General features: G+C 37.0%; 1 protein-coding gene across 3 annotated transcripts in view; it reads right to left on the bottom strand.

The window, feature by feature from the left end:
• The window catches only part of LOC150082125 (uncharacterized), a 645531-nt gene that overhangs the window by 285460 nt on the left and 338315 nt on the right, over positions 1-21756 (bottom strand). The window lies entirely within an intron of this gene.

Genomic DNA, 21756 nt, shown 5'->3' with positions numbered 1-21756 from the left:
CTTTTAACACTTTTCCTTTGGGACTCATCGTTAGTTCCCTAACCTGTCATGCACTTTTTAATATCTGTATCACTCTTTAAAATGCTTTCTCACTTATTGCTTTTTAAAGGTCCCAAGGTAGAATAAAGTTGGATTTATCTTCGCTCCTTTCGTTTTTGGAAAAGGGATGATAGAGACTAAACTCTAGGAATTTATGGTGCCGATGACATTTAATACTAATCATACATATCAAAGGCCCCCGTAGCCGAGTGGTCAGGAGTGGGAGTGCAGTAGCACATGCTCTTTGAGTTTGTTGTTGTTTGTTGTTTGTTTGTTAGGAGCATTAGCAACTAAGGCCATATTGCTCCGGGATATGCGGTGGTCATTCACTGACCTTTCCGCATCCTCCGTATTTGGTGGTGATGGGCTCGAACCCCGGTCTAATCAAGAAGCGTATGCTACGCACTGCTGCTCCTTCCCACCTGGCTAAGGAGGCGCCCTCTTTGAGCAGACTGGGGTTCAAGCCCCTAACTACTAAATACGGTCGATCTGCCAACCCGCACTGGACCAGCGTGGCAGATTATGGTCCATTTCCCTCAGCATGAATTGTTGAGGAGGCTTCCATCCTGAAGTGGGTTGACAATGGCTGCAGTTTACCTTTTTTACCATACATATCAATTATCATACAGTATTTAACTTAAAGCTCTGAAGGTAGAAGTGCTGACCTTTACAACTCAGTGTCTAGTCAGTCTTTTTTGTAAGCATGTTCAACATAGCATCAAGTAATTTCATTACTGACAGCATTATTATAATTATCATAATATAGTATTGATATACATTATGTTAATACTACATTTACATTTATTGTGTTTATAATACCCAAGGTATAATAAAATATTTTCAACAGAATGTAAAAAAAAAAAAAAAAAAAAACTATGGAGGTGCCAAAAAAAGCAATTAGCTCTCAAAAGGGCTGGTGGGGGGTTGAGTCTTTTATAATGCTATATAGAAAGTTTACTGCATAAAGAAATGTAATAAGCATGTAATGCAAAAAAAATGTAACATATTAGACAGCGATATTTATATTTTAAAATATAAAATCAATACCAACAATAAACTATTAAGTACCCTATAATGGGTAGATCCTGGTCAAACAATAGCTAGTCACCTTAGCACATTAGGTTGCACTTCATTGGGGGGGGATATGTTCTTCTTTGCTGTCAAGTGTATTTTGGATCTGCATTATATTATGAAGTGACTAATGGTAAGAGCTCCTTGGATGGGCCAAAAATTTGTCCCACTAATAGGATCCAAGTGCATAGCACCTTCCATAGTGACAACCAATGAATGTCTGCTAACATCTTGTTCAAATAAATTCTGCCACACTTTGCTGCACTTTTATATGCCAATTTTTGCTTTTAATCCTTAAAACTTTTTCCCTCACATTAAAATGATAATTCAGTACAACATTTAGTGTAATCAAAAATATAACAAAATTAGCACAAGTTGAATTCAATTACTAATTCTGAAGCTTTTTTTTTTTGCTGATGGACTGTTTATGTATATACAGTGGATTCCGGTTATTTGGGCCACCGGTTAATCGGGGCAGCCGTTTATTTGGGGCAAATCTTAAAAAACAGAAACCAATCGAGAAAATAGCCAGGGTTTACTTCGCTTAATTGGGACAAAATGCCGTTTAATCGGGGCAGGAGACCACAGCACTGGAGATTACCCTACGATTGTCTCCGACCGTACCACATAGTTAGGTCGGATTTCTGGAGGTCACAACCATAAAACAATAAAAACAATTAGCGGTCACATGTTTATTGGGCTTTTGTGTTAGTGAAATCTGTCAAACTGATAGTAAACTCGATCTTATTGAATTTGCGATAATACCGACAGCTGGAATTCTGTTGGTTATGGTAAAATGTGTTTACACTCCCATGAAATCTTCAATCATATAAAAAAATAATTTTCATAATCTTCTCTTCATTCCTATTTTTAAAGTTTCGTAATTTGTTACTCCGTTCTCACTTGCGCATATCGTGTTACTTGCAATTTGTGTGTGCGGTGTTCTTTGTTATTGATTGCTTATCTTTTTACTGTTTTAAATTTTAAACCCCACCCACAAATGACAGTGAACAGAAATGTCAACTAGTTTAGTTAGTATGTACATATTACAGTACGTATTAATTCTTCCGATTATATCGTATATTCTTCTGAATTTCACATATCATTTAATTTTTTAATTGGTAAGGTAATAAAGGGTAAATTTGTGCTTAATCTTTAATTTTATAGCATGTGGATAATATTCCTCCTATTTTTGCTAATTAGAATCGCTGTTTAATAGAATTAAAATTCAATTCACAAACGTGATCACAATGACTGGCGCTTATTATACATCGTATAGTGAACGGTACTTTACAATGGTGATTCCATCGTAACGTGATTTGATTGAACAGTGAACCAATTGTAAAGGGGGGGGAGTACATTGTATTTTTAACTATTTACGAGAAACTTCGGATAATTGGGGCAGCCGCTTAATCGGGCCAAAATGCACTAGTCCCGATGTGTCCCAATTAACCGGAATGGACTGTATACGTGGAAGAGCTTAAAATCATGATAAAATGAGGCATGTTTCCAGTTTGTTTTTTGTATGTTTTCTTCAATTTGAGCATTTTTTTTTATTTGCTTAACAAAATATATAAAAAAGTAACTTCAGATACAAAATTCATAATCACTTTTTGTGAAATGTTGCTGGGATCCTGTAAAGTGGCACACAAGGGGAGGTGGCCATATGATTTATTCAAAAAAGGGGAAAATGTACAGGATGTACATTTTCCCCTTTATTGAATCTTTTTGTCATTTTTTTAAAACTTTCATATTTTTCTTAAAGCAAAAATCTATAACTGTATTTACAATTTGGGCTAACACAGTACAGTTCATAATTTATGGAAAAAAAACAAAGAAAAAAAGATTCTTTTGTTGTAAATCAATAAAAATTCAGAACAGAAATAATTAATAATAAAATAAAGGCAAGCAAAATAAAATAAAATGATGATTATGAGGCAAATTACTGATATCAGGTTACATTGAATGATATGTTAATTATTTGCTTATTTATAGGGTACAGCACATTAAACCAATTCAGGCTATCTGTCTTTTGGCCTCATGGCTCACCAGGTATACTTTTATACTGAATACCTTTATTCTAAATTCTTATGCTAAAATCTTGTCTTACATCTTCTTTACTGGACTAAAGGGTAACTTTGAATGCTTTTATTAAGCTTAACACACTCTTATTAAATTCATTTGGCCTTAGGGCTCTCTTCGAAAGCTTTTATTGTATAGTATTATATTTTAAACACTGTTCAAATTCCTTATCTTACCTACTGTTATACAGACCGATGTAATGTTTAATTAGCATCAGCAGAGGCATATGATGCAAGAAAGCAAGCTTATGACTTCCACTTCACCCCTCCGTTCGTTCGAAATACCTGTCCAGCTGAGCGTTAAATTTATTTAGGCTATCAACTTCCACAACAAAGGATCGAAGTCTGTTCCACCAACCAACTACCCACTGGCTAAAGGCAAATTTCCGCACGTCTATCCTACATCTGTCTTTCCTCAATTTGAATTTATGCCCCCTCAGGTGATTATTCTGAGCAAGAGGAAGAATCCCATCAGCATTCAGCATGCTCAAACCATTCAAGGCTTTATGCACCTCTATCAGATCACCTTGCCGGTGCCTAGTCTCCAGACACTGTAATTTGCAAAACTTAAGCCTTTCTTCGTAAGAGCAACCCTTTGTTCATTCACTAATCTTGTTGCCCCTCTCTGTACTCGTTCTAGCAGCTCTACATCCTTCTTGAAATGAGGCCTCCAGGCCTGTATACAGTACTCAAGGTGTGGTCTGACCACTGCCTTATACAAGGGAATAATCTCCTTATCCCTGCTAGAAAAATTCCTGTATATCATTGACAAGACACCATGAGCTACTCTTGCAGCCCATCTGCACTGCTCAGAGAACTTCATATCCGCCTGCACAATTACCCCCAGGTACTTTTCATTCTCTACCATTGTCAGTGTAGTACCACAGAGTTGATATGTTGCTCTGGGGTTGCTGTTTCCCATATGTAGTACTTTACATTTGTCAATGTTAAACTTCATTTGCCACCTCTCAGCCCATCTGCTCAACTTTTCTAGATCCTGTTGCAGCAACGTACTGTCATTAGTGTCCTTAACAACCCTGCAACCTTCGTAACGTTTGCAAACTTGGACATAAACTTGATATACCATCATCAATATTATTTATAAATACAGAAAACAATAATGGACCCAACACTGAACCCTGAGGAACTCCACTAATAACATTAGTCCACGATGAGCAGTGTCCATCGATTACCACTCTCTGTCTTCTCACCCTCAACTACCCCTTTATCCATAGCAGCAATTTGCCTCCAATGCCACACTGCTCCAATTTGTGCAGCAGTCTTCCATGTGCAACAGTATCAAAAGCCTTTCTAAGATCCAAGTATATAATATCAAAGTTATTCCCTGCATCCATTTCTTTTGTGACTGCATCATAGTATCCAATCAAATTGGTCAGGAAAGACTTCCCCTTAACAAAACAACGCTGTGTCTGAGCTATAACTAAAGTCTTGTCTAGATCCTCCTTTGATCCTCCTTTGTGAATTGGGGTCACATTTGCACATCTCCAGTCTATGGGTACCTCCCCTGAGTCCAAGGAAGCTCTCATAATTATGGCTAAGGATTTGCTTACTTCCTTTGCTGCCTCCTTTAATATAACTGGATAGATCCCATCCACCCCAGGTGCCTTTCTTGTGTTTATCTTCAACAATTTCTCCTGCACTTTACTCTCAGTTATTACAAGATTATCTTGCTTACTGCAAGAGTTGAATACACTTCTGGCATTCCCCTCGCTGATTAACTCCTCATGTGTGAATGTCGATGCAAAATATTCATTTAGTTTGTTAGCTACCTGAGCAGGATCATCAACAGTTGAACCATCGATATCAAGTGGACCAATCTGATTCATCCCCTTCCTTCTAGAGTTTACATAAGTAAAGAACTCTTTGCTGTTTTTCTTTGCATCCCTTGCCAAAGATTTCTCGTAATCTGCCTTTGCCTGCCTAACCTCCTTTGTAACTTGGTTACAGATCAACTTGTATCTATCATAGGCTTCTGTGTCAATTGTTAATTTACATGTATCCCATGCATTTTTCTTCTCTGGCATATGTCTCATTAGTTCATCTGACATCCATTTAGGCCTAAACCTTGAACAATATTTCTTAGTTGGTATGTAAAGCCTAGTAGCCTCCAAGATAAATTCTTTGAATGCTTCCCATTTCGAATTTTCTATTGGTAACATCATCAGTTGGTCCCACTGTATAGAGTTTAAATACTGTCTCAGACCACCGTAGTCGCCTTTACGAAAGCAATAACCCTTCCCTTTACTCCTGATGGTAGTTACCTCTTTGAGTAAATCCCACTTCAACACACTGTGATCACTGCCACCTAGTGGTTCCTCTATCTGCAGATTCTTAATGCATGAAGAATCACTACTGATAATCAAATCAAGAGTATTATTCCCTCTAGCTGCCTCCCTAACATGCTGATGAAGAAAACAATCATCCAATAAATCCACAAAAGCCTTGCTAGTGTGTGAGTGACCAACCCACAAATTCCAGTCAATATCTGGGAAATTAAAATCCCCCATTATAAGACTCTCTGATTTACTGGCCCACTCTATTTTCCTGTCAAGTTTCTTATTATACTCATCAGAGTCATTAGGCCTAGAGCACACTCCTACTCTCAATTTTGATCTCCCAATCCTTATGTCACACCAAACTGACTCGACACTGCACTGTCCAGTGATGTGATGTCGACTGGCTTCACTTCCTGGGATTTTATGTGTTTCTTAGCTAATAGCATAACCCCTCCTCCCTTCCTATCTTGTCTATCCTTTCTGTAGATGTTGTACTCCCCAAATTCCAGTTCTGCATTTCTTATATCTGTGTGACACCACATCTCTGATATCCCAACAATATCCGCCTTTGATGCTTTGAGCAATACCTCAAATTCATCAAATTTATTTACCAAACTCCTAGCATTGGTGTACACGCAAGTATACATACGCCTGTTTCTATTCTTAGCTACCCTAACACAACCCATGTGTTTACTTGTACCGCAATGACTCCCAGTAGTCTCTGAAATATCCTGCATCTTGTTTTTCAGGCTTCCGCTCATTCCAATAGAAGCAGTGCAAGAATCACTTTCACCTCTGCCAGTGGCTACTGTTAATCTAATAGTCCTTGTATCCCTCCAAGCTAGGAGTTTTCCGACCCACCTAACACTGCCTCGATAGCATCAGCAAATTTTCTTGCATCCTTTCTATTTAAGTGCATCCCATCCCTGTAGATGCTGTCTCTCCTGTTAACAAGTACAGACCAGGCTGAAAAAAATTCTACCCCTTGAGCCTCGCACAATCTTTCCAGTGCTTAATTGATCGACAAGGCTCTCATCATATACTCCCTCCTATTGTGTCTGTGCAGAATTGCAGACACTTTCAAATTCAACCCTAATTCACGGCTTTTTTTCAACAGTGACCTGTACTTGATAAGTAATTCTTCCGGTCTCCTACTCTTAATATCATTAGTGCCAACTTGTACAACTATATCACCTTTTGTGCCCTTAAAAGATTATATCTGCTCTACAACATCATCAACCTTTGCCCCTGGCAGACATACCCTGGTCCTGTTCCACCTATCCTTTTTACAAAGATTTTCCCCGTTTCCCTGACAATAGAGTCACAAACAACTACTAGTTCCTGTAGGACCAACACATTCTGCCTTGGGGGTTGCTGCTGTGTTGCGTGATGACCAAGTGCAAGCTCTGCCGTTGATGTGGGCAGCTGAGAGCTTTATGAGCCTCTCAATTTAGATCCTTCGAGGGCATCCACCCTGTCCTTCAAGCTCTCATATAGGCCCATAACAATGCTGAGTTGTTGCCTGATTTCGTTACACTCCTTGCATTGCTCACATCAAGACATCCCCCATGGCAATATGTCCCATACCCGATTGCTCCAAACATCATGCAAGTAGTGCATTTTAAAAGGCTGTGATTCAGAGGGCAACTGCCCCCCTCAAGTCTCCTCTGAGCCGCAGCACTCCCATTAGCTCGAGCCTTTTGCTTTGCTGCTCTGGTCTGAGTCATGATTTCGATTTAATTTCAATAAAATTTCAATTTCAGTACAAAATTATAACCCTAAACTTGTATCCCAACACAGTTATAATGCTATATATATTTTTAAGTAACAAGTATTATCTACGAGTTCCGCTTATATAACTTCCGTATCAAGTTATGTATTAATTAATTATGTTACATTTGTAATCTAAGTCGTTATATGTATTTATAGTTAAAAGTACAATTTAATTGACAAAGAAGTTTAACAAAATTAATAGATTTTACTGATTAATTGACAATATCATATTATATACTATACTAACGCTATCTAGTTCGGGATATAATGTTGTATCGTATAATAATGGCGGCAAGTTACGAACGGTAAATCTACGGACACTTAAGTATTAATTAATTTCCAATCTCGCTGTCTCAATTCAGAATAAACTAACGATCCTGACTAGGTCTATAAGCTACTTATAGAAAATAATTTGATGTAACAATTGGTCAATAAAGCGGATAAATATGGCTAAAAAACTTCTCAATCAGCGGAGCTGCAACTTGTAACATGTGGATTTGATACCCTTACTGATACTTTTATGCAATTACAAGGCAGAGTAAAGAATAAATACACCAGATTAATCAGAAAATCACAAAATAATGCTATACTACTAAATTTAAATCAAAAGTTTTAGAAAAACAATAATTTCAAATCAATAAATAAGAAAATCCACTTAGCGGCTTTGAACACGTCTGGCTCCCACTAATCAATAATTTGATGGTATTAATCTGATCTGGGACTCTTTTCCTACTTTTTCATTCAAACATTTTTCTGTTTACCTTTTATTATAACTTATTACAAAGTGGTCTAAATATATATATATATATATTAATATAAAAAAATATAAAAAATATATGCACTTGTAAATTCACTATAAAGAATTCACTAAAAATTCACTATAAAGAATATATTCACAAATATATTCACGGTCCTTGAGGTTGTCACAGACATTCTCTCAGATATGCCAGACAAGTTGTTCTTGCTACCTGGGAGTCTAAAACGCTGATGGAACTGATATTCGGGTGACACTTAAGTCAAGTGGACCCAATTTTGGTGAAGTCCAGACGGTCTATGACAGCCAAATCCTCTGCTTGCACCTTCACGATGGTGGGACTGTTAGTAATCCTGGGTATAACCTCCATGCACAAGTACATGGTGGGTGACCACCTAGGTGTGAACCAACGTAAGCAGGGGTCGAGGTGTGGGCGCCCACACCACATGGAGGAACGCCGGCGCTCTATGTTACCAGGCAGTACTAGGTGGTAGATGACTCTCATCAACCGGTGAAATACCAACACTTTGCTTATTGGAGGCTTGAAGTGGTGGAATCCATGTTTAGTCTCTAGAGCTAAGTTCCAGCCAACCCTTCCCTATCTCTTCCATCATGCAGTATGATTGATGATTTTTGAGGTTATGATGAACGTCGTGGCGAGATCCAATATTCCTTACATTTCGAGGGTACAGCTCTAAAATGGTGTTCGCAGGCCGGCCGCTAGATAGTACACCGGACCAAACCTATTGGTAACTCTCTAGGAGGCTTCCGGATCAGCTAGTGTATAATCTTGCTACCTCTACTCTGCCAGATAGTGACTGGAGGGAGTCCGAGTAGTGTGTATGCGGGGAGCATTGTCGAGGCCACGTTATGTCAAGGATCTGGGTATATTCTTACCACATGTACGCCATATCCAAAAATTTCATTACTTCATACAGCATGTCCCACCCACTTTTTCTTACTATTGAATACACCATGAATTGTCAAAATAATAGAGCAAGCTTATCTGCGAAAAGATCTAAACCTCCCAAGGACTTCCTAATTCATTTCACAAATATACGTGGTCTCAATTCCAATCTCAACGATGACCATTTTCACTTGCAGTATGCCAAACCCCATGTACTTTTTCTGACTGAATCTCAGTTATCAGTTGATTCAACTACTTCTCATCTCAGATGTCCAAATTATTTGCTGTATGATTCCTTTCGCCTCAAAGGTGGTACTTGTGCATATGTCCATTCTGATATTCCCTGTCAGAGACTTGGCAATTTGGAATCTCCTCTCTTTGATCTTCTCTGGCTTAAAATCTCTCTACCTCATTGTGTCAAATTCATCTGTTGTCTCTACCGTTCTCCCAACTCCACTAATCATTTGGAGCTCTTTGACCTTCCTCTCTTTGCAACTTGACTTTCTCCAGTCTAACTTTCCTAACAGTGAGGTAATTTTCCTTGGTGATTTTAACGTTCACAACTCCAGCTGGCTTCCATTTTCTAGTCACACCGACCCAGCAGGTCGAGATGCTGAGGCTTTTGCAATTACTAATGACCTAGCACAGATTGTTCATTTACCTACAAGAATACCGGACAATCCTAATCATACAGCCAATACGCTTGATCTTTTTCTCACAAACAACCCTTCTAAGTACAAGGTCGAAGTGAGAGGTCCTTTAGGCACTTCAGATCACAACTTGGTGATTGTCTCTTCTCCAATGGAACCTTTATCTCATGGCTATTCCCAACCTCGTATTGTTTGGCATTACAAGAATGCAAAATGGGATGACCTGCGAGACTTCTTTTCTTCTTTTCCTTGGTCGGATTACTGTTTCAAAACTTCTGATGTCTGTTTGCTCAGATCGTGTCAGTGAAATTATTCTTGCAGGAATGGAATCCTTTATCCCACACTCCACTTTAAAATCTCGTCCTTTATCTAAACCTTGGTTTTCCAATAAATGTGCTAAGGCTGTCCAAGAGAAGAATGTTGCATATCGTAATTGGCTTGTTTCTAATTCTTCAGTTTCATTTTCTGCCTACACCAAAGCTCGCAACAATTGTAAAGCAGTTATTAATCAGTCCAAACTAGAGTTTGAACAGGCTAAGAGTAGAAAACTTGCTTCTTGCCCTAATGGTAGCCGAGCATTCTGGTCTCTTGCCAAAGCTATTGGCCACAACTTTTGCCCATCTCTGCTCCCACCTCTGTCCAAACCAGATGGTTCTGTTGTCACTTCACCAAGGATAAAGCTGAGCTGCTAGCATCCCATTTTTCTTCCAACTCATGTATTAATGATCTTGGTAAAACACCTCCCACCATTCCCAACACGCTCCATTCAATGCCACCTGTGGTCTTCCGTCAAAAGGATGTCAGAAGGATTTTGATGAATCTTGATGCTAAGAAAGCTCCAGGTCCTGATGGTATTTCTCCACTTGTTCTCAAAACTTGTGCTCCTGAACTTACTCCTATTCTTTGCCGCCTTTTTTCACTTTCTTATTCCAAAGGTGTTTTTCCTTCTGCTTGGAAATTTGCTCATATCCAGCCAGTTCCTAAAAAGGGTGACAAATCCCTCCCATCCAATTATCGTCCTATTGCAATTACTCGCCAACTCTTAAACTACCTAGAAACCTTCCGTCTGATCAACGATCGCCAGTATGGATTCCGTCAGTGTCGATCCACTGGTGATATTCTGGCTTATGTTACCCATTTATGGACTAATTCAATGGAAAGGTTCGGTGAAACACAAGTCGTTGCTCTTGACATCTCAAAGGCTTTTGATCGTTTGGCAAAAAGGTCTTCTAAACAAGCTTCCATCTTATGGTTTGCCAACTGTTTTTAGTAATTGGTTATCCAGTTTTCTCTCTGATCGCTCACTGAGGGTGATGGTAGATGACTCTCTGTCTTCTAACTTCTCCACTAATGCTGGTGTCCCCCAAGGTTCAGTTCTTTCCCCCACTCTTTTCCTCTTGTATATCAATGACCTTCTTCCATTGACTGGAAATCCTTTCCATAGTTTTGCCGATGATAGCACATTGCATTCAACTTTCCATTTTGAGAAACCTTGTCCTGCTCAATCAGCTTGAACTTCTCGAAAATCTGCTACCAATTCCTTAAATGCCGATCTTCAGGTAATTCTCCAGTGGGGCAAAGACAACTTAGTTGATTTCAACCCTTCTAAAACTGAGTCTTGTCTTATATCTCGCAAAAAGGATTCTTCTGCTCCTATGCTTAACTTTAGTGACACGCCGATTTCTAGGCAAAATGATATATCTCTTTTGGGGATTACCCTGACTTCTAATCTCTCTTGGCACAAGCACATTACAAATATTGCTTCCTCTGCATCTAAAAAACTTGGTTTTCTCTTTCGCTCTTGGCGTTACTTTTCTTCCAAACAGCTGCTCACTCTGTATAAATCGCAAATCCGCCCTGCCCTGGAATATTGTTCCCACATCTGGGGTGGTGCCCCCAAAACCTCTCTCAGGCTTCTTGATTCCATTCAGAAGAGGGCAGTTAGGTTAATTAATGATTCATCTCTAACAGAGTCTCTCCACTCGCTTTCTCATAGACGCACTGTTTCTGCTGCTTGCCTCTTTTACAGATACTTCCATGGGCACTGTTCTTCTATAATTCCCGCTCTCTCTTTCAAAACAGTCCGAACACGTGCCGCCAACATCCATTTACTGTCCTACTTCAAACCCACAGAACCAACTTTTCATCTTCCTCATTTATTCATTCAACTGCCGTTTTCTGGAACAACCTTCCTTCATACGTATTTCCTGAAAATTACAATCTACAGAAGTTCAAGTCCAATGTCAACAAATATCTTCTTTCATCTTCTCAACCTCCAACCCAAGCACGGTACTAAGTACTATAGGTTCTAATACCTCTCGTGTTTGGGGTTCACATAAAAAAAAAAAAAAAAAAAAAAAAAAAATTATGTAAAAAACGATAAAAATACAGGTCAGGACAGATTAATGCCATCAGAGATTATTAAACATTACATTTGCCTGAGAAAATACACATATTTATTTAATTCGATATATATAGCTTAAAATGGAGGTTTGGGTTTTATTGGCGCATCAGCAACCAAGGCTATAATGACTTAAAATGGAGGTGAATAACCACATAAACCAACAAAAGGAACCTATCAGTCTCTATATATATAGCAAAGTCATACAAAATACAAATCATAATAATTCCATATTTACAAAAAACAAAATCTAGAAAACACCAAATATTAACAGTTTTATTGAATTAAGCTTACATTGAAAGGCACGTCATCAGGGTGCTAGCACCTCTCAATATATGCCATCAATAACAACATAAGCTATCTGTTTCTGCTAGTTATATGCTAGCCTAACCATATTATGATATACTAAATATAGTATAAATAATAGTATTAAGTTTAAATTAGGTTAAGCAAAGTAGCATTATTTGAGTTGATATAAGGTCATATTATTATAAGTTATCTGAAATTACGTTATATGAAAAATAACGGCAGACTGGCAAAAATAACTGCTGGCCCTACAGATAGCCAAAATCTTAAACATTATTAAAATATATACAAAAGTGTTTCTGTTACTTAAGCAAAATGCACAAGTGAAAAGCAAAGCAAAGGCATAGGCCAAAACTAGGCGAAAGGAATAGGCTACAAGGATATAAATAGCACTTCAATCTCCCTCAAATTGCTGTAATAGATTTTGAGACATAAGATATAACAGTTAGATAGTATATAGATAAAGGCAAAGACAGCAAACTACTTCGGAAAATTACCGGGGTTGTAAAGCCCCGTCCCTCAGCTGGGTTCCTGGTAATTCTTTGTGTAAAGAAGCATGTACAAATATAATTAAAATTTAATGCATTATATTTAGAATTAAGGTTAAAATTAAAAGACATAATTTAAATTGCCTGTATCAAGCACTGCAAGACCATCTTAAAGAACAAAGCAATCTTTACCAATGCATGAGAGCTTACAAAAAATGTGGATAGATCCAAGCTGCTGCAGGAAATGAAAGGAATTTTTAAAGCTCCCTCTACTGTCAAATTAGATTATGGATGACATATCCTCACAATTAAAAACATTATGGACAACAGCGATCTGCGAACAAAATCAAATGCCAGTTGGGGAAAAAATTAGCTACATAAACTAGACAGGAAATGAAATATAAACAACAGAAACCAATGTTGAAAATGAAACATAAACCAGAAATTAATTCTAAATATCAATACAAAATATAAAATAAAAATAAATTCCTTCCCACAGATCAACAGTTCTACGGGAAATGCCTAATATGAACTTATATACATAAGCTAAAAGAAGACATCTCATTAGTATTTTACCCAACTTTCTAACCACAGTATGAAGGCTAATATTTTCATACCATAATTTCATAGCAATAAAAACAGCTCTACATAGATGCTTAAATATAAATTCAAGAGGAAAACCATATTTTCTAAGCTTATTAATAAATTTTTTAAGTGAAACTAAAATATTTTAGAGACTATTGCATATTCTAATTAATCTTAATCCTTGCGATAAAATTATATTACTATGAATTCTATGAGAGATGTTTGAATTCCAATGCGCGAGGTTAACAGTTTCATATTTAAAATCTCTACGTTTGTTGTATAATTTCGTTACTACCTTCTCATTAGTAATTTCCATATCTATATCTAGAAATGTGGCTGCCAACATACTCTATTTATTTGTATACCCAAGCTCCAATTTTGTAGGATAAAAAATTGCCATTTTCTGTAAAAAATTAGGCTCATTAATAGCGGATAAGGTCATCAATATATCTACTATTGTACTTTTATTAAATTTACTTTCATAGTGATGTAAATACAGATTAGATACAGGTAAATACTAATCTCTATTTAAATCACCATGAAAGTAAATTTAATAAAAGTACAATACTTTATAGATATACTGATGACCTTATTGCTATTAATGAGCCTAATTTTTTTACAGGAAATGGCGATTTTTTTATCATATGGAATTGGAGCTTGGGTGTACAAATAGAGTATGTTGGCAGCCACGTTTCTAGATATAGATATGGAAATTACTAATGAGAAGGTAGTAAGCAAACCCTTAGCCATAATTATGAGAGCTTGCTTGGACTCAGGGGAGGTACCCATAGACTGGAAATGTGAAAATGTGACCCCAATTCACAAAGGAGGATCAAAGGCTGACACAAGTAATTATAGACCTGTGAGCTTAATCCAGGAAAATTAATGGAGGCACTGGTTAAAGAAGCACTGCAGGATCATTTAGACAAGACTTCAGTTATAGCTCAGACACAGCATGGTTTTGTTAAGGGGAAGTCTTGCCTGACCAACTTGATTGGATACTATGATGCAGTCACAAAAGAACTGGATGCAGGGAATAACTTTGATATTATATACTTGGATCTTAGAAAGGCTTTTGATACTGTTGCACATGGAAGACTGCTACACAAATTGGAGCAGTGTGACATTCGAGGCAAATTGCTGATATGGATAAAGGGGTGGTTGAGGGGGAGAAGACAGAGAGTGGTAATCAATGGACACTGCTCATCGTGGACTGATGTTATTAGTGGAGTCCCTCAGGGCTCAGTGTTGGGTCCATTATTGTTTTCTGTATTTATAAATGATATTGATGATGGTATATCGGGCTTAATGTCCAAGTTTGCAGACGATACAAAGGTTGGCAGGGTTGTCAAGGACACTACTGACACTATGCTGCTGCAACAGGATCTGGAAAGGTTGAGCAGATGGGCTGAGATGTGGCAAATGAAGTTTAACATTGACAAATGTAAAGTACTACACATGGGAAACAGCAACCCCAGAGCAACGTATCAACTCTGTGGTACTACACTGACAGTGGTAGAGAATGAAAGGGACTTGGGGGTGGTTGTGCAGGCAGATATGAAGTTCTCTGAGCAGTGCAGACGGGCTGCAAGAGTAGCTCATGGAGTATTGTCAATGATATATAGGAATTTTTCCAGCAGGGATAAGGAGGTGATTATTCCATTGTATAAGGCAATGGTCAGGCCACACCTAGAGTACTGTATACAGGTCTGGAGGCCTCATTTCAAGAAGGATGTAGAGCTGCTGGAACGAGTACAGAGAAGGGCAACAAGATTAGTGAATGGAACAAAGGGGTGCTCTTACGAAGAAAGGCTTAAGTTTTGCAAATTACAGTGTCTGGAGACTAGGCACCAGCGAGGTGATCTGATAGAGGTGTATAAAGACTTGAATGGTTTAAGCATGCTCAATGCTGATGGAATTCTTCCTCTAGCTCAGAAAAATCACCTGAGAGGGCATAAATTCAAATTGAGGAAAGACAGATGTAGGATAGACGTGCGGAAATTTGCCTTTAGCCAGCGGGTGGTTGGTTGGTGGAACAGACTTCCATCCCTTGTGGTGGAGGTTGATAGCCTAAATAAGTTTAAGGCTCAGCTGGACAGGTATTTTGAACGAACAGTGGGGTGAAGTGGAAGTGGGTTTTTTTTTTTTTTTTTTTTGGCTGATGCTGCATAAGCTTGCTTTCTTGCATCAAATGCCTCTACTAATGCTAATGTAATGAAATTATACGACAAACGTAGAGATTTTAAATTTGAGACTGTTATGTTAACCTCACGCATTGGCAATAAAACATCTCCCATAGAATTCATAATAATATAATTTAATCGCAAGGATTAACATTAATTAGAATATGCAACGGCTTAAAGAATTTATTAATAAGCTTAGAAAATATGGTTTCCTTCTTAAATTTATATTTAAGCATCTATGTAGAGCTGTTTTTATTGCTATGAAATTATGGCATGAAAATATTAGCTCTCATACTGTGGTTAGAAAGTTGGGGAAATACTAATGAGATGTCTTCTTTTAGCTTATGTATATAAGTACTTATTAGGCATTTCCCGTAGAACTGTTGATCTGTGTCTTACACTCTGAAAAAGTTGTACCCATAATTGTTCTATGGGAAGGAATTAATTTCTGGTTTATGTTTCTTTTTCAACATTGGTTTCCGTTGCTTATGTTTCATTTCCCGTCTGGTTTATGTAGCTAATCCCCCCCCACCCCCAAGCATTTGATTTTGTTCAGAGGTCGCTGTTGTCCATAATGTTTTTAATTGGTGGATACGTGATCTGTAATCTAATTTGACAGTAGAGGGAGCTTTGAAAATTCCTTTCATTTCCAGCAGCAGCTTGGGTCTATCCATGTTTTTTTGTAAGCTCTGATGCATTGGTAAAGATTGCTTTGTTCTTTAAGATGGTCTTATACAGGCAATTTCAATTATTGTCTTTTAATTTTAACCTTAATTCTAAATATAATGAGTTAAATTTTAATTATATTTGTACATGCTTCTTTACACAAAGAATTACCAGGAACCCTGCTAAGGGACAGGGCTTTACATCCCCGGTAATTTTCCGATGTAGTTTGCTGTCTTTGTCAACATACTACCTAACTCTTATATCTTATGTCTCAAAATCTATTAGAGCAATTCGAGGGAGATTGAGGTGCTATTTCTATCCTTGTAGCCTATTCCTTTGCTTTGCTTTTCACTTGTGCATTTTGCTTAAGAAACAGAAACACTTGTGTATATATTTTAATAATGTTTAAGTTTTTGGCTATCTGTAGAGCTAGCAGTTATTTTTGCCAGTCTGCTGTTATTTTTCATATAACGTAATTTCAGATAACTTATAATAATGACTTTATATCAACTCAAATAATGCTACTTTGCTTAACCTAATTTAAACGTAATGCTATGATTAATACTATATTTAGTATATCATAATATGATTAGGCTGGCATATAACTAGCAGAAACAGATTGCTTAACGTTGTTATTGATGGCATATACTGAGAGGCACTAGCCGCATGATGAAGTGCTTTTGATGTAAGCCTAATTTAATAATAACTGTTAATATTTGGTATTTTTCTGTATTTTGTTTTTTAGATTTTGTAAATATGGAATCATTATGATTTGTGTGTGTGTGTGTGTGTGTGTGTGGGGTACATTCAAAAATTTCCTGGAAATTTACTATAAAAATTGGAGTGAACAGTTAGGCTTACTCAACTAATTACCTTCAAAGTACCTCCCTTCTGTGTGCGCACATAGATTTTTTAGATTTTGTAAATATGGAATCATTATGATTTGTGTGTGTGTGTGTGTGTGTGTGTGTGTGTGTGTGTGGGGTACATTCAAAAATTTCCTGGAAATTTACTATAAAAATTGGAGTGAACAGTTAGGCTTACTCAACTAATTACCTTCAAAGTACCTTCCTTCTGTGTGCGCACATACACATATTTACACCACTGGTCTTTGCAAGCCTTGAAACATTCTTTAAATGTGCCATTTGGATGATTCTACTTTGGTCTCGGGGTTGTAGGCAAACACCCAACTCTCATCTCCAGTGACTATTTTCCTTAGGAAGCTCAGATTCTATGTAGATTTTTCGAACAAATCACCTTTAATGGCTTTCCCACAGTCCATATGATCATCCGACGGCAAGCATGATACAAACTTTGCATACATGTGATTCATCTGTAAACCTTGCATTGGATTGTGTGTACTGAGCCTACAGACCAGGGGTTCTTAACCTGGTGCTCGTGAACACCATTATGCTCTTTAAAAAATAAATTTTGCACGACTGATCCTAAAATGAGTGCTTGCAAGCACCTTTGCTTAAGCTAAAAAAAAATTATATACAAATCTTTGTATTTAAAAAAGGTGCTTTCTATTTCTCAACTTTCTGCAATGTTCTACAAAAATTTATACCAATCTTCACTAGAAAATCCTTTCTTTCATTAGTGATTGGAGGAAAATTATATATTTCACGATGTTTTTAGCTCAAAAACGTAAAGGTTTGACATTTTGATGGTATTCTTAATTTTTTCTTATTAATTATTGTTAATTTGACATTTATTTAGTAAGAAAACTTTTTACAAAATACTTTGTTGAGAGTACGATCATTGTTGCCCTAGTATTTCTACAGACCAAGAATACTGTCTCATGCAATTCTCAGTTGCACTGCTGCAATAAGTACCGTATATGTAGAGTGCTGACTTTAAAGGTGATGAAAGTGTTATAGTAGGAAATATTTTGATTTTGTGTGCAAATGCTTAACTGTATTTTCTTTTAACAGATTTAATTAAAATTACTACTCTTTCAAAATGGATAAGGTTTAAAAAGAAACTGAAACAAACATGGTAAGGAAAAAAATAATGCATTAACACAACCTTGGCAGTCATCTGGTTTAGACCTACACGTTTCAAATGCAAAGGAACAAAAAATTAAAAAGTATGCATTTCAAGTCCTCTTGGGAATATGATTATTTGGTAGATAATAGTAGTGTAATATTGGTGCATTTTGCTTATGTCAGGTGCATTTGGGTGGCTATCAGAAGTTAGATTGTGAAGGACATTACCAAACATGCCATAGGAATTTTCATGACGCTTTTCCCAAATTTAGTGATATTAGAAAAGCTAAACTTCAAGAAGAAAAAAAGAAACTTGAAAGACAGAAAAATATTTTAAATTTAGGTCAAGCTAATAGTAGTAAAGTGTTAGCGAATGAAGTTTCATTTATTTTATCAAATATAATTGCAAAGAATTCATTGCCTTACAATAGTGGTGAAATAATAAAATCTTGTGTAGTGTCATCATTAGAAGTGCTTGCTAGTGGCTTACCAGAAAAACAGAAAGCTACCTTGATTAGCTCCACCAAAATATGTATGTATAATGTTTTTAATGTACATATTCTGTATTCTGTTATCTGTCTATTCGATTATCCATCATGGTCTCGGTCCCATACCCTGACGGACAATTGAAGATCTACTGTACATACCACACAAAATACTTTTGTCTGGCTTTTACAGAGTAATGTATACTTCACAAGAGTACTTATGACGCAGTTTTGGGAAAACACCGGTGACACCCCCTCCCCAAACACTATGTCCATTTTTAAACCAATTAAACCACTTGTAAACTGCTGTTTCTTCAAGTCATCTCCGTAAACTTCCTGTAATGCTTGCAGCATCTCTGTAGCAGTTTTCCCAAGTTTAAAGAAGAACTTGATGTTAGTAACCTGTTCAAAGATGCAACATTCTGCAATCAGTCAGCTGTGACAAGCCAGTTCCCCTTTGGCATGCATGCATGCATGCCAAGATCAATGCCCCATGAAACCTTATGGCCATAGCACAAACCATTTAAATATCAGCAGCATAAGATTATGGAACTCTTCAAATGTACTACAACAATTGCAGGCCTTATTCATCATCACCACCATAGACAAAGCTGCCAACAATTACAGTTTTATATGCAAAAAATTATATACTACCACAGTGCTAAACGAACTGAACCACAGTTCTACCTACATACTTGAAACCACAAACAGCACCACTATCAGGAAAAAATTATTAGCTATGCATAAAAAATTAAAATTTAATAACCCAAACACTAACTTTCCATTTGTCTACTGCATACCTAAATTCCACAAAACACCTATCAGCTTCAGATTTATTACATCGTGCAGGAATAGTTATGCTAAAACCCCACATAAAAAACTGGCCTATCTACTAAGTATCATCTTCAACAGCATTGATAACCCCAGAGTTATCCGAAATAATAACCCTATTCTAGAATTTCTAAAGCACAATAAACATACCACTGAACATATCAGCACCTATGACTTTAAAAATCTCTTTACTAGCATTCCGCACGATAGTTTAAAACATGTACTCGACCACTATTTCACAGAATATAATAGCCTTTTACCATGCAAGCTGCAATATTGGAACGACTTGACAAATATGTGCATATTCAAAAGTTACATCTACAATGGCACCAACTTATATAAACAAAAAACTGGAATTGCCATGGGAGCCTGTAGTTCTAGCCTGGTGGCAAATCTGTACCTTCATCACTTCGAAGTTAATATTAATAAAGATATAACCTTTTACAGATATATCGACGACTTAATCGTCTTCAACCATCCCAACTTTCTCACTGATTCTGGAGATGTCTACCCATCGGAATTAGAAATAGTGGCCACCAACATAGATAGCACCAAAACTGCCAATTACCTGGATATTGATATACATTTCAACAATAATAAGTTAGACACCTTCGTTTACGACAAACGTAACACGTTTGGCTTTAACACCATCAGCCTTACAAACTGGCATTCTAATATCTCTATAAGAATTCAAAAAAATTTAATATTGTCACAAAGTATGAGATTAGTCAAAATATGCAATAGCGCTGGCTATATAATTAGCACTCTTACAGACTTTAAACATAAATTATCTGTGAATGGATTCCCAAAACGCTTCATAAATATAAACCTACATACTGCTATGTTGATAGCTCTAAAAAAATACCACAATAATCTTGACCACCACCATATTATAACTACTGTTTTGAGAAAGTAACTCTTCCTCCACTGGATTATATCAGATTGACGGTTTATACAGAGCCTGTATATATGTACATAACTAGGCACTGCCTTAGAAGCATATTTAATACAGCTTACACTCATTGAAAAAGTTGTACCTGTATTTGCTTCTAAGGTAGTAATCAATTCTTAGCTTCCTTCTTGCCTCACTCTTCTTTCATTTTTCATGAGAACCTTTACTACTAGCCTAACATACTGTTGGCCCACGGGCTATCTTGGTTTAAACTATAATATATAATTTTAGCATCCAACCTTTTGCCAGTAAGAGGGCGCTGGCACCATATACTATACCTATATATTTTAACACGTACGCCACAACGTGGTTTTTTCCCGCGTCTCGTCATTGTGGTAAGTTTGCCTTACACGTTACACTACGCCGTAAGTAATCAGGAACTGGCCATTCCTTTCTTCTTCATTCAAGATTATATTTGATTCTTACTTTCCAAATTGGCTTTTAATTCTATTACAATACCAGGTTCTCTTACTAGAAGGGACGGGAAGTTACGCTCCCGGTATGTTCCGACGTAAATTTGCCTTACTACTATTCCTTCACTTTATCTATATGCTATCTTTTTCTACATTTCATACCTCAAGAACTATTAGAGCAATTCGAGGGGGATTGAGGTACTATTACTTTTCTATCACCTAATCTCCGTTCTCCTTATTTAGCAATAGCTGACTATCTTTTGTTATCCAATAACATGTTATATAGTATTATTGGTTCTTTACTATCACCATTATTTGCTTTTTACTTTGATTTCGTTGTCTGGGCTATCGGTCGGGCTAAAGTCATCTAGCTTGTTAACCACCTTAATTCGTTTACCCCTCTAACTATTTATCTTCTATCCACTACTATATTCTAGTTTAATCTTAACTTAACGTAGTTGTCACCTTACAGATATCCATATGATATCTATTGACCATTCGTCAGGAATAATAGGCAGATGATGACAGAAACTGATAGCTCGCCAATTGTAGGAGGACACATTGTAAGGGTTAGCCCTCGATAAAGTCCTTTGCAATGTGTCCAACCTATCTTTACTACAATTGGCTTGACATAGTGATTTAGTAATTATCCTTATATATATATGTTTCATTTTTGCATGTAACCATTGTTTCCCTACCAGGTTATTACCATGGACCAGAGACAGCTATGACAGCTATCACAGCACTTAGTTACCACCTGCTCATTCACATTATGTTCATAGATATTAAGACTGATGTAATGTTTTATCTAGACACTGATGGCATTAATCAGCTCTTCTCTCCCTTGTCAGGTTCTTTGTTTAGGTTTTCACTGATTGTATCACCA

This window comes from Mastigoproctus giganteus, chromosome 8 (assembly GCF_048544385.1).
Source record: "Mastigoproctus giganteus isolate SK-2022 chromosome 8, ASM4854438v1, whole genome shotgun sequence".
NCBI classification, from domain to species: Eukaryota; Metazoa; Arthropoda; class Arachnida; order Uropygi; family Thelyphonidae; genus Mastigoproctus; species Mastigoproctus giganteus.
Note: the sequence above shows the minus strand (reverse complement) of the source record. Positions and strands in the feature narration are given on the sequence as shown.